We start from the raw sequence: 12,002 nt of genomic DNA, 5'->3' as shown, positions 1-12,002 counted from the left end.
TGCAAATTATCAAAACTTTGCAAAATCCAAGTAGAAGATAGTGCAACAAAGGATACTAAAAGTACAACGCTACCACCAATCCAACATAAAAAGCCCAAATGTCACGTTGTAAAGGTGGATCTTTCGCTGAATCCAATTCATATCTTCCACAACTGCAAAAATGTTATGTATGTGGTCATAATCTTGATATGAAGCTCAGACTGCATCCTCAACACATGAGATCATTAAAATTGCTTTCATCTTACACCGGATTCAAAATAAGCATAAGCTGTTAGCATTCAATGTCTTCATGTTTCATGGGCGAATCAATTTCTACATAGCCTAAAGCAGCGCACTAATGTTGGAAATTATTTCTTTTACACACACATATAAGTCTTCAAAAACAAAAGATTACTCAATTGAAGACATTTCATGATTGATGATAAAAAATACTCCAGACAGACCAATCACATTTTCCAGGACATAATGACAACTACCAAGTAAAATCAAAATTCAAAAGTAGAGGAGCACATTGGAAAAAAGTGGAATAAACATATAATGATGTCCATAATAAAAAAAAGTGGCTTTTCGTCGAAGGGAGGAGGGTTTCAAACCCTAAAACATTATTAATGCAAAATAGTATCAAGTAAAATCTAACCGACATCATTTTTTTACTTTATTCATTCTGAATTGCAGATATTTAGCATATCACACATCACCAGCTGTATTGTTAACCCAAAATCCAATTTCATTTTACTTAATATATTGATAATCAAGTCTTATTTGTACAAAAGGAATTATAAACTGTACATAATAGTTGGAAAAATATAATCAGTGACATTATCAGACTTCTAGACATTAAAATTCCTACCTACCAACTTACAGTAGCAAAATCAAACCTACAGTCTCAAATATGCAGAAAGATTGGCATGTTTCTCGCATTCTATGTTTTTTCTTGTTCTTTATTTTATATAGGTTCTTCGGTATCAAAACATTTTCACTCATTCAAAAACATTTTGAACAACCAAAACAAATGAAAAAAAAGTTACAATAAAAAAATAACCCTTTTTTCCAAATATTATACCATATAGATAAAAAATATTATTGACAAATTTGATCAGACATTGATGCACAATTACAAAATGGATGCTTGGCAACTATGATTGCCAAGCTTCTATTGAATAACCAATAACTAGATGCGAACCATAATCAGTTCTAGGAAAAACTAAAATGGCAACTTGTTTTAACAGCAGGAATTGGAAAAGCAACAACTTGAGCTTTTCCAGAATATAAATCCAACATTCTAACAAAACCAAGTTAGTTCTTTAGTTTTCAAAACCCGAGCCTTGGACTACAAATAAAGCTCCTGTTTGGATCGACTTATTTGAGCTCATCCCGCAACACTTATGAGACCACTCGAGCGAGTTCACAAAAAAAAAACAGCTTATAACAAGTTCATGAACTGTTTTCAGCTAATTTCCAATGATAGCTTCTGAAAACAATTTGACTTTTTGTACATAAAAATATCTTACATAAGCAATATATGATATATGTTTATGCTATTTAGTCTTAATTAAGCAATTCATCCAAATCCAAAAGGGTCATACTCGTTTCTGTATATCACAATGTTGACAAAAAGTAAATCAAAAAGAACAAACAACAAAAATAAAAGGCACATCAAATCCGAAAAAGGTTGCATAGCCATTGAAATCATAGATCCGAAGCAGAGAGAGGGTGTTACCTGGTGAGAGGGGAACCGGAAGAGAGAAAGAGAGGTACGATTAGGTTGGGGATCATCTTCTGCAATGGTTCCTCGTATATCATGTTCCATCAAAAATATGAGCCTCCATGGTTTTCTACCCTTAGATTTAATGAATGGATGAGATTAGTTAATCATATTTGATTGTTTTTTTATTTGCAAATTTGTTCATCTTATCCTAACAACTTTGGCATGTAGGTTTTTTGTTTTCTTTTCCTGTTGACAAAAAGGTGTATTGCCCATGATCAAATCGGAGACCTATAAAGTTGTAGAGTTTAGAAACGAACGGGGAATGTTAAGGAATGTCTTATGATACTTTTTTTAAGAATTATAAGTGGTAACTACACCATTCGGTCACTATTATAAGCAAAAATCAACATTTTAGATTCATTTATTAAATGATGTATGTGATTTTTATTATATACCACATACATCATTTAATGAATGAATCTAAAATGTTGCGTTTTGCTTATAATAGTGATCGAATGATGTATTTATGAAAATGTGTATATTTAATGTATTAGAAATCAAAGTACATGACTTTTTTAATGAATAATTGCTTATTTTAGAATGTTTAAGGAATGCATTCGTTAACAAAAATCCTATAAAACATTTTTTATAAACTATTTACCAAATCGATGGTTTATTGATTTTTCTTTCAAGTTTAACTTTGTTATCTTAATTACGAATCGTTCGAGAGATTTTGAGTTTGATTCATGGTGAGAACAACCATAAAACATCAGATTTTAACTTTGTTATCTTTTTTATCAAGTCATATTTTACTTCAGCAGAACTTTAGAATACCAGGACTTCCTTCCCCTAGGAAACGATTGTTAACACAAGAAATATCGTTATCTTAATTTAAAATATTTATTAAGAATATATACTTTTTAAACATTTTATATTTATCCGCTAGTTCAACCTTAAAACATTGTCTCTACGGATTATATCATTTATAGAATGTTCAACATACACTTTTCTAAACAACGTGAGACTTCCAACTCACAATTGTTACACGACAATCTGCCCTTAAGTGTGAGTCCATAATTCATATGATTCCCTTCAATCGGAAACTTTATCATTAACATACACATACAATGTCAATGTGTGTTGTTTCCTACACGCATGTTATATATTCTTTGCAGTATTACATACTTCTAATCGACAACAGTAATTGCAATAAAAATTGGCAGACAATAACTTTATATAACTATAATAATCCAGTAAACTTACATACATGTTATTAATTATATAATCTCATCATTGTTGGTTCATTTATGTCACTAATTAAAAATAGATGAGATGGGAAAAAATGCACTACCTCTTGATGAATTGCGCAATGTACCGTACTACAAAACACATTAGTACAATCACCAAAATATATGTGCAATAGTTTAGGAACTCTTAAAACCAGTACCACAATAGACAATATAGCATATGAATTCAAGAAATTAATTACCCAACTGTTTTGTCTAAAATCTCTAATATGATTCGAGTTGTCTTTCCAACCAATAAGATAGCTAAAACAACTGTTGTTCAGCACCTTAAAAGTACATAACAAACCAGTTCCCAATAATTGATAAATCTTAGTTTCACAAAAAGCCCCACATAAGTAACTGCAAATTATCAAAACTTTGCAAAATCCAAGTAGAAGATAGTGCAACAAAGGATACTAAAAGTACAACGCTACCACCAATCCAACATAAAAAGCCCAAATGTCACGTTGTAAAGGTGGATCTTTCGCTGAATCCAATTCATATCTTCCACAACTGCAAAAATGTTATGTATGTGGTCATAATCTTGATATGAAGCTCAGACTGCATCCTCAACACATGAGATCATTAAAATTGCTTTCATCTTACACCGGATTCAAAATAAGCATAAGCTGTTAGCATTCAATGTCTTCATGTTTCATGGGCGAATCAATTTCTACATAGCCTAAAGCAGCGCACTAATGTTGGAAATTATTTCTTTTACACACACATATAAGTCTTCAAAAACAAAAGATTACTCAATTGAAGACATTTCATGATTGATGATAAAAAATACTCCAGACAGACCAATCACATTTTCCAGGACATAATGACAACTACCAAGTAAAATCAAAATTCAAAAGTAGAGGAGCACATTGGAAAAAAGTGGAATAAACATATAATGATGTCCGTAATAAAAAAAAGTGGCTTTTCGTCGAAGGGAGGAGGGTTTCAAACCCTAAAACATTATTAATGCAAAATAGTATCAAGTAAAATCTAACCGACATCATTTTTTTACTTTATTCATTCTGAATTGCAGATATTTAGCATATCACACATCACCAGCTGTATTGTTAACCCAAAATCCAATTTCATTTTACTTAATATATTGATAATCAAGTCTTATTTGTACAAAAGGAATTATAAACTGTACATAATAGTTGGAAAAATATAATCAGTGACATTATCAGACTTCTAGACATTAAAATTCCTACCTACCAACTTACAGTAGCAAAATCAAACCTACAGTCTCAAATATGCAGAAAGATTGGCATGTTTCTCGCATTCTATGTTTTTTCTTGTTCTTTATTTTATATAGGTTCTTCGGTATCAAAACATTTTCACTCATTCAAAAACATTTTGAACAACCAAAACAAATGAAAAAAAAGTTACAATAAAAAAATAACCCTTTTTTCCAAATATTATACCATATAGATAAAAAATATTATTGACAAATTTGATCAGACATTGATGCACAATTACAAAATGGATGCTTGGCAACTATGATTGCCAAGCTTCTATTGAATAACCAATAACTAGATGCGAACCATAATCAGTTCTAGGAAAAACTAAAATGGCAACTTGTTTTAACAGCAGGAATTGGAAAAGCAACAACTTGAGCTTTTCCAGAATATAAATCCAACATTCTAACAAAACCAAGTTAGTTCTTTAGTTTTCAAAACCCGAGCCTTGGACTACAAATAAAGCTCCTGTTTGGATCGACTTATTTGAGCTCATCCCGCAACACTTATGAGACCACTCGAGCGAGTTCACAAAAAAAAAAACAGCTTATAACAAGTTCATGAACTGTTTTCAGCTAATTTCCAATGATAGCTTCTGAAAACAATTTGACTTTTTGTACATAAAAATATCTTACATAAGCAATATATGATATATGTTTATGCTATTTAGTCTTAATTAAGCAATTCATCCAAATCCAAAAGGGTCATACTCGTTTCTGTATATCACAATGTTGACAAAAAGTAAATCAAAAAGAACAAACAACAAAAATAAAAGGCACATCAAATCCGAAAAAGGTTGCATAGCCATTGAAATCATAGATCCGAAGCAGAGAGAGGGTGTTACCTGGTGAGAGGGGAACCGGAAGAGAGAAAGAGAGGTACGATTAGGTTGGGGATCATCTTCTGCAATGGTTCCTCGTATATCATGCTCCATCAAAAATATGAGCCTCCATGGTTTTCTACCCTTAGATTTAATGAATGGATGAGATTAGTTAATCATATTTGATTGTTTTTTTATTTGCAAATTTGTTCATCTTATCCTAACAACTTTGGCATGTAGGTTTTTTGTTTTCTTTTCCTGTTGACAAAAAGGTGTATTGCCCATGATCAAATCGGAGACCTATAAAGTTGTAGAGTTTAGAAACGAACGGGGAATGTTAAGGAATGTCTTATGATACTTTTTTTAAGAATTATAAGTGGTAACTACACCATTCGGTCACTATTATAAGCAAAAATCAACATTTTAGATTCATTTATTAAATGATGTATGTGATTTTTATTATATACCACATACATCATTTAATGAATGAATCTAAAATGTTGCGTTTTGCTTATAATAGTGATCGAATGATGTATTTATGAAAATGTGTATATTTAATGTATTAGAAATCAAAGTACATGACTTTTTTAATGAATAATTGCTTATTTTAGAATGTTTAAGGAATGCATTCGTTAACAAAAATCCTATAAAACATTTTTTATAAAATATTTACCAAATCGATGGTTTATTGATTTTTCTTTCAAGTTTAACTTTGTTATCTTAATTACGAATCGTTCGAGAGATTTTGAGTTTGATTCATGGTGAGAACAACCATAAAACATCAGATTTTAACTTTGTTATCTTTTTTATCAAGTCATATTTTACTTCAGCAGAACTTTAGAATACCAGGACTTCCTTCCCCTAGGAAACGATTGTTAACACAAGAAATATCGTTATCTTAATTTAAAATATTTATTAAGAATATATACTTTTTAAACATTTTATATTTATCCGCTAGTTCAACCTTAAAACATTGTCTCTACGGATTATATCATTTATAGAATGTTCAACATACACTTTTCTAAACAACGTGAGACTTCCAACTCACAATTGTTACACGACAATCTGCCCTTAAGTGTGAGTCCATAATTCATATGATTCCCTTCAATCGGAAACTTTATCATTAACATACACATACAATGTCAATGTGTGTTGTTTCCTACACGCATGTTATATATTCTTTGCAGTATTACATACTTCTAATCGACAACAGTAATTGCAATAAAAATTGGCAGACAATAACTTTATATAACTATAATAATCCAGTAAACTTACATACATGTTATTAATTATATAATCTCATCATTGTTGGTTCATTTATGTCACTAATTAAAAATAGATGAGATGGGAAAAAATGCACTACCTCTTGATGAATTGCGCAATGTACCGTACTACAAAACACATTAGTACAATCACCAAAATATATGTGCAATAGTTTAGGAACTCTTAAAACCAGTACCACAATAGACAATATAGCATATGAATTCAAGAAATTAATTACCCAACTGTTTTGTCTAAAATCTCTAATATGATTCGAGTTGTCTTTCCAACCAATAAGATAGCTAAAACAACTGTTGTTCAGCACCTTAAAAGTACATAACAAACCAGTTCCCAATAATTGATAAATCTTAGTTTCACAAAAAGCCCCACATAAGTAACTGCAAATTATCAAAACTTTGCAAAATCCAAGTAGAAGATAGTGCAACAAAGGATACTAAAAGTACAACGCTACCACCAATCCAACATAAAAAGCCCAAATGTCACGTTGTAAAGGTGGATCTTTCGCTGAATCCAATTCATATCTTCCACAACTGCAAAAATGTTATGTATGTGGTCATAATCTTGATATGAAGCTCAGACTGCATCCTCAACACATGAGATCATTAAAATTGCTTTCATCTTACACCGGATTCAAAATAAGCATAAGCTGTTAGCATTCAATGTCTTCATGTTTCATGGGCGAATCAATTTCTACATAGCCTAAAGCAGCGCACTAATGTTGGAAATTATTTCTTTTACACACACATATAAGTCTTCAAAAACAAAAGATTACTCAATTGAAGACATTTCATGATTGATGATAAAAAATACTCCAGACAGACCAATCACATTTTCCAGGACATAATGACAACTACCAAGTAAAATCAAAATTCAAAAGTAGAGGAGCACATTGGAAAAAAGTGGAATAAACATATAATGATGTCCGTAATAAAAAAAAGTGGCTTTTCGTCGAAGGGAGGATGGTTTCAAACCCTAAAACATTATTAATGCAAAATAGTATCAAGTAAAATCTAACCGACATCATTTTTTTACTTTATTCATTCTGAATTGCAGATATTTAGCATATCACACATCACCAGCTGTATTGTTAACCCAAAATCCAATTTCATTTTACTTAATATATTGATAATCAAGTCTTATTTGTACAAAAGGAATTATAAACTGTACATAATAGTTGGAAAAATATAATCAGTGACATTATCAGACTTCTAGACATTAAAATTCCTACCTACCAACTTACAGTAGCAAAATCAAACCTACAGTCTCAAATATGCAGAAAGATTGGCATGTTTCTCGCATTCTATGTTTTTTCTTGTTCTTTATTTTATATAGGTTCTTCGGTATCAAAACATTTTCACTCATTCAAAAACATTTTGAACAACCAAAACAAATGAAAAAAAAGTTACAATAAAAAAATAACCCTTTTTTCCAAATATTATACCATATAGATAAAAAATATTATTGACAAATTTGATCAGACATTGATGCACAATTACAAAATGGATGCTTGGCAACTATGATTGCCAAGCTTCTATTGAATAACCAATAACTAGATGCGAACCATAATCAGTTCTAGGAAAAACTAAAATGGCAACTTGTTTTAACAGCAGGAATTGGAAAAGCAACAACTTGAGCTTTTCCAGAATATAAATCCAACATTCTAACAAAACCAAGTTAGTTCTTTAGTTTTCAAAACCCGAGCCTTGGACTACAAATAAAGCTCCTTTTTGGATCGACTTATTTGAGCTCATCCCGCAACACTTATGAGACCACTCGAGCGAGTTCACAAAAAAAAAAACAGCTTATAACAAGTTCATGAACTGTTTTCAGCTAATTTCCAATGATAGCTTCTGAAAACAATTTGACTTTTTGTACATAAAAATATCTTACATAAGCAATATATGATATATGTTTATGCTATTTAGTCTTAATTAAGCAATTCATCCAAATCCAAAAGGGTCATACTCGTTTCTGTATATCACAATGTTGACAAAAAGTAAATCAAAAAGAACAAACAACAAAAATAAAAGGCACATCAAATCCGAAAAAGGTTGCATAGCCATTGAAATCATAGATCCGAAGCAGAGAGAGGGTGTTACCTGGTGAGAGGGGAACCGGAAGATAGAAAGAGAGGTACGATTAGGTTGGGGATCATCTTCTGCAATGGTTCCTCGTATATCATGCTCCATCAAAAATATGAGCCTCCATGGTTTTCTACCCTTAGATTTAATGAATGGATGAGATTAGTTAATCATATTTGATTGTTTTTTTATTTGCAAATTTGTTCATCTTATCCTAACAACTTTGGCATGTAGGTTTTTTGTTTTCTTTTCCTGTTGACAAAAAGGTGTATTGCCCATGATCAAATCGGAGACCTATAAAGTTGTAGAGTTTAGAAACGAACGGGGAATGTTAAGGAATGTCTTATGATACTTTTTTTAAGAATTATAAGTGGTAACTACACCATTCGGTCACTATTATAAGCAAAAATCAACATTTTAGATTCATTTATTAAATGATGTATGTGATTTTTATTATATACCACATACATCATTTAATGAATGAATCTAAAATGTTGCGTTTTGCTTATAATAGTGATCGAATGATGTATTTATGAAAATGTGTATATTTAATGTATTAGAAATCAAAGTACATGACTTTTTTAATGAATAATTGCTTATTTTAGAATGTTTAAGGAATGCATTCGTTAACAAAAATCCTATAAAACATTTTTTATAAACTATTTACCAAATCGATGGTTTATTGATTTTTCTTTCAAGTTTAACTTTGTTATCTTAATTACGAATCGTTCGAGAGATTTTGAGTTTGATTCATGGTGAGAACAACCATAAAACATCAGATTTTAACTTTGTTATCTTTTTTATCAAGTCATATTTTACTTCAGCAGAACTTTAGAATACCAGGACTTCCTTCCCCTAGGAAACGATTGTTAACACAAGAAATATCGTTATCTTAATTTAAAATATTTATTAAGAATATATACTTTTTAAACATTTTATATTTATCCGCTAGTTCAACCTTAAAACATTGTCTCTACGGATTATATCATTTATAGAATGTTCAACATACACTTTTCTAAACAACGTGAGACTTCCAACTCACAATTGTTACACGACAATCTGCCCTTAAGTGTGAGTCCATAATTCATATGATTCCCTTCAATCGGAAACTTTATCATTAACATACACATACAATGTCAATGTGTGTTGTTTCCTACACGCATGTTATATATTCTTTGCAGTATTACATACTTCTAATCAACAACAGTAATTGCAATAAAAATTGGCAGACAATAACTTTATATAACTATAATAATCCAGTAAACTTACATACATGTTATTAATTATATAATCTCATCATTGTTGGTGCATTTATGTCACTAATTAAAAATAGATGAGATGGGAAAAAATGCACTACCTCTTGATGAATTGCGCAATGTACCGTACTACAAAACACATTAGTACAATCACCAAAATATATGTGCAATAGTTTAGGAACTCTTAAAACCAGTACCACAATAGACAATATAGCATATGAATTCAAGAAATTAATTACCCAACTGTTTTGTCTAAAATCTCTAATATGATTCGAGTTGTCTTTCCAACCAATAAGATAGCTAAAACAACTGTTGTTCAGCACCTTAAAAGTACATAACAAACCAGTTCCCAATAATTGATAAATCTTAGTTTCACAAAAAGCCCCACATAAGTAACTGCAAATTATCAAAACTTTGCAAAATCCAAGTAGAAGATAGTGCAACAAAGGATACTAAAAGTACAACGCTACCACCAATCCAACATAAAAAGCCCAAATGTCACGTTGTAAAGGTGGATCTTTCGCTGAATCCAATTCATATCTTCCACAACTGCAAAAATGTTATGTATGTGGTCATAATCTTGATATGAAGCTCAGACTGCATCCTCAACACATGAGATCATTAAAATTGCTTTCATCTTACACCGGATTCAAAATAAGCATAAGCTGTTAGCATTCAATGTCTTCATGTTTCATGGGCGAATCAATTTCTACATAGCCTAAAGCAGCGCACTAATGTTGGAAATTATTTCTTTTACACACATATAAGTCTTCAAAAACAAAAGATTACTCAATTGAAGACATTTCATGATTGATGATAAAAAATACTCCAGACAGACCAATCACATTTTCCAGGACATAATGACAACTACCAAGTAAAATCAAAATTCAAAAGTAGAGGAGCACATTGGAAAAAAGTGGAATAAACATATAATGATGTCCGTAATAAAAAAAAGTGGCTTTTCGTCGAAGGGAGGAGGGTTTCAAACCCTAAAACATTATTAATGCAAAATAGTATCAAGTAAAATCTAACCGACATCATTTTTTTACTTTATTCATTCTGAATTGCAGATATTTAGCATATCACACATCACCAGCTGTATTGTTAACCCAAAATCCAATTTCATTTTACTTAATATATTGATAATCAAGTCTTATTTGTACAAAAGGAATTATAAAATGTACATAATAGTTGGAAAAATATAATCAGTGACATTATCAGACTTCTAGACATTAAAATTCCTACCTACCAACTTACAGTAGCAAAATCAAACCTACAGTCTCAAATATGCAGAAAGATTGGCATGTTTCTCGCATTCTATGTTTTTTCTTGTTCTTTATTTTATATAGGTTCTTCGGTATCAAAACATTTTCACTCATTCAAAAACATTTTGAACAACCAAAACAAATGAAAAAAAAGTTACAATAAAAAAATAACCCTTTTTTCCAAATATTATACCATATAGATAAAAAATATTATTGACAAATTTGATCAGACATTGATGCACAATTACAAAATGGATGCTTGGCAACTATGATTGCCAAGCTTCTATTGAATAACCAATAACTAGATGCGAACCATAATCAGTTCTAGGAAAAACTAAAATGGGAACTTGTTTTAACAGCAGGAATTGGAAAAGCAACAACTTGAGCTTTTCCAGAATATAAATCCAACATTCTAACAAAACCAAGTTAGTTCTTTAGTTTTCAAAACCCGAGCCTTGGACTACAAATAAAGCTCCTGTTTGGATCGACTTATTTGAGCTCATCCCGCAACACTTATGAGACCACTCGAGCGAGTTCACAAAAAAAAAACAGCTTATAACAAGTTCATGAACTGTTTTCAGCTAATTTCCAATGATAGCTTCTGAAAACAATTTGACTTTTTGTACATAAAAATATCTTACATAAGCAATATATGATATATGTTTATGCTATTTAGTCTTAATTAAGCAATTCATCCAAATCCAAAAGGGTCATACTCGTTTCTGTATATCACAATGTTGACAAAAAGTAAATCAAAAAGAACAAACAACAAAAATAAAAGGCACATCAAATCCGAAAAAGGTTGCATAGCCATTGAAATCATAGATCCGAAGCAGAGAGAGGGTGTTACCTGGTGAGAGGGTAACCAGAAGAGAGAAAGAGAGGTACGATTAGGTTGGGGATCATCTTCTGCAATGGTTCCTCGTATATCATGCTCCATCAAAAATATGAGCCTCCATGGTTTTCTACCCTTAGATTTAATGAATGGATGAGATTAGTTAATCATATTTGATTGTTTTTTTATTTGCAAATTTGTTCATCTTATCCTAACAACTTTGGCATGTAGG

Source organism: Medicago sativa, chromosome 4 (genome assembly GCF_051527215.1).
Source record: "Medicago sativa cultivar Bolivia chromosome 4, Bolivia_mono, whole genome shotgun sequence".
NCBI lineage: Eukaryota > Viridiplantae > Streptophyta > Magnoliopsida > Fabales > Fabaceae > Medicago > Medicago sativa.
Note: the sequence above shows the minus strand (reverse complement) of the source record.